Source organism: Lontra canadensis, unplaced genomic scaffold, assembly GCF_010015895.1.
Source record: "Lontra canadensis isolate GAN:19392208 unplaced genomic scaffold, GSC_riverotter_1.0 scaffold20, whole genome shotgun sequence".
Taxonomy (NCBI): Eukaryota; Metazoa; Chordata; class Mammalia; order Carnivora; family Mustelidae; genus Lontra; species Lontra canadensis.
In genome coordinates this window covers 12,482,597-12,486,175 of record NW_022631014.1, presented here as the reverse complement: position 1 = coordinate 12,486,175, position 3,579 = coordinate 12,482,597, and positions in this window count along the sequence as shown.

The following is a 3,579-nucleotide window of genomic DNA, read 5'->3' as shown; positions in this document are numbered from 1 at the left end:
CTCTCTTTTTTGCTGACTTCCACATCTCTACACTGGGTTCTCATCTCTGCTGGTATGCCAAAGTCCACCCTTGAAGTCCAAGGACTGTCCCTTGCTTCCAGAAGGGTCCAGAAGTACCCTGGGAGCATTACAACAGCCCATGCAGCATGGTGACTGAAAATTAGTGGACAGTAGCTTCACACACAGAGGAGCCCTGGGGGACTCTCTGTCCAGGACTGTCATCCCTAAGGGAGTCACGGTGTGGGGTGGAGAGTGGAGCCCTGGTGAGGGGAGAGGGGGGGATGCCAGCCCGTCTAACCCCTGCTCTTTGCACTCCCATAATGCCCCAAGGTTGCTCTCTCCTTGCTCCACGACCTCCGACTCTACTGATCCTGAGGTCAGTTTTTGAACCATTGAATGACCTTTTGGAATGTGATACTTTGCTGCTTCTCATAAATGTGGCCTCTCTCTTCCCTATACACAAGGCTACAGCATACTTTTCTCCAAAACAGGAGATCTTAATCTGGAATTCATGGAATTTACCATGATGTGCAGAATTTTGTACAAATTTACATAAACATGTTGTTCAAAAGAGGGGATCATAGCTTTCATCAGATTTTCAAACGGGTTTGTGATATAAAAAACTTGCTAATGGTATTTAGAGTGAGTGATAGATCTGGGAAACAGACCCAATCCGTCTCACCCTAGAGTCTTTATTCTTGGCCCTTTTCCTGATCTTCCACCTTCTAACTGGGAGACCTGAGTGATTCATCCAACATTGTTGAGACTTATTGATTTCAAGGTCAAAGTCAGGTTGATAATCACACCAGACTTCCACATTGCAGAAGATGGCACATAACTACTTTTCCCTATTCCTCCTGATAAGTACTACTAAAAACCTTGGATACTATATGTAAGAAAACATAGGAAGACTATGGAAGGTGGAGAGAAGAAGTAAGATGATCTAAGGACTTTGAACCTGAGGACCACATGGTGGCGAATTTCCCAATTCCTGCCTCCCCTCCTCCCCAACTCCTCTTCGAGTCCCATAAAGCTCACATTTAGAGCTAAAGAAGCCCACAGCCTGAAACATCAATAGGTAAGATGAAGAAGAAGAAAAGAATTCTTCCAATCAAAGACTTCTCTCTTTAGCCAAAAGACTAGAAAAGAGACAAAGTATCAAGAGATAAATTTCAGACTCCATCAAATACTACATAAAAATGTTGTGGCTCCACCCCCATCCGTGCTGGCAAAAACCAAATGGGGAGCATAGATCCCCATGCTTGTGAAGTTGGAATGAGGGACCCCAATACCCTCACCAAGGTGCTATTAGAGAAGGCCAAGTAGAAAGATAGGACTTTTGTCCAAAAGAGAGACCCATTCTGTTCCTTCCTGCTTCTGTGCTGTCAGTGGAGACCATGTAGAGAGCCTGAACTTCTGCTTCCATCCTGTGGTAATAAAGTGTCTCTACCCATCTCCAGTGGGGTTGTGCCAGAAGAGAGCTCCTGGAGATTCAGAAGTTTTACTGTTGCCCTGGAGTAATAAGGCACATCACTAGATACCACATGGGGATTGGAATTTCCACCTGCACCCAGCAATGAGAATATCCCCACCCCACAATCAGGTGTCAGTGGATGTCAGTTTGGCATCCTGGACTCTGACTTCAGTGCTATTACTATTACTGACAGCAACAGCGTGGTGCCCCTCAACTTACTGGAGCAGTATTGAAAACAAAGCACACACACACACACACACACACACACACACACACAATCTTTAAACAGAAGATTTAAATAAGAGCCAGAGTTTTATAACATAATTGAAAAAGTTCAGGTTGCTATAGATTATCACTCATACCATGAATAAGGAAGATCTCAAATTGAATGAAAAAAGAGAATTAATAAATGCCAACACCAGGATAATGGGCAAACGATACAATTCTGGCCAAACAAGATGTTTGCTAGTAGGGTAAGAAATGTCTTCTGCCAAAGAGTTGCGTTGCTCTCCAAAGAGATGTACAACTTCTATTTTTGGTCTTATGGGCATGGCTACTTGAGGAGATGGTTTGAGCCATTAAGGGGTAATATTGAAGGAAACTCACCCCCCCCCCGCCCACACACAAGGAATTTTGGCCCTTAAGGATGTCATCAAGTGACTGAGTTAATCAATTCTGTTCTTCTCCAAGGTGAAGCTCTTGTTCTTATTGTTAAAGAATTTGAATTGGGTTTCATGTTACTTGTAGCTGAATTCACCATGAATGAGAAAATATTATTATTCCCACTTTGTTGCTGAGGAACTGTGTCCAAGTTCTCCACAACTGAGCTATAACAGATCTTGGATCTGAGCCCCATAATTCCAAGGGTTTTTATCACTCACAGTACTTATCACACAGTAGTACACTTACTGGTCACTTCCCTATCCCCTCTCCTAGACTGTAATTTCCTTATAGGTAAGTTTTATAACATCAAATCCATGAGTCTTTTCAGTGTTGGAACTATATATTGTCATGATATTATACGATGAGTCATGGCATTAAAGCAAGTAAATAGTGCACCTTAGAAATATATATACTTTTTCTTCTTTGGTAGTGGATCTTCTGGTGGCCTCTGAAAAATTTCTTTCATCTTCTTTCCCCTGCAGAACAGGCATAAGGTTTATATGAGATTGGCCAGGCCGCTAGTTCTAGAGGTCACACCTGGCCCAGGTCCATCAAAATAATTCCAACATCCTTGGGGCATTTATAGTTTTAGAAATTGTAATATGATAAAGGATGATACAATGTGAAGCTTAACACTTTAAAATCTTGGTTTGGAGAAAAGTAGTATCCCTCACCCACAAGGGTAGAAGTCAGGAGAAAGCTCTGGAAATGATTAGCAGTCATCTTCCTACCATGAGGAAAGCCAGCCTGAGGATGAGATAAAAGCACAAAAGAGGGAAAAGCTGAAAGAATTGAAGGGAAATGAGCCCTGATGATATTGTGAGTCTTTAGGTCAAACCAAATGTAAAGCCTGCCTTAATTCTGAGCTTTCCAATCTTGTGAGTCAATACTTTCTTTCATTATATTTGAGTTGGGCTTTCTACTGCATATAATATAAAGACTCCTTACTGATATAATCTTAATTACATTTTAAATTAAAACCTATTCCAAATAAAAGATCACATTGCAAATTGTGTAAATATAGACTCTAGTCTGCATTATTCAGCTATAATAATAGCATTTATTACTTGTGCTCCTTTTCAGTTACATTTTTGAAGTATTATAATTCTAAAGCTAATTTTGTATTGCTTGGCTATAAACCATTTAAGAATTTTAGGAAGTGAAGTATGAATATTAACCTAAAAAGACAAAAATGAAATTTTATCTCTGTACAATTAATTTCCCTTTGAGTATCTGTCAAATCATGATTTGGGCATAAATACAAATCCTATATAACAAAGAGAAACAAGATCAGCATTTCATTGCAGTTAGGGCTGGGATTCTGAAATCATGACCCTCCTAGCCATTGTAGAAACTTAAATCTAATAATCCTGGGAGCTCTGTTCCTTTTCTCAGAAATAAAATATTTGTGAGGAAATATATTATTTTACCTCTAAGCATTA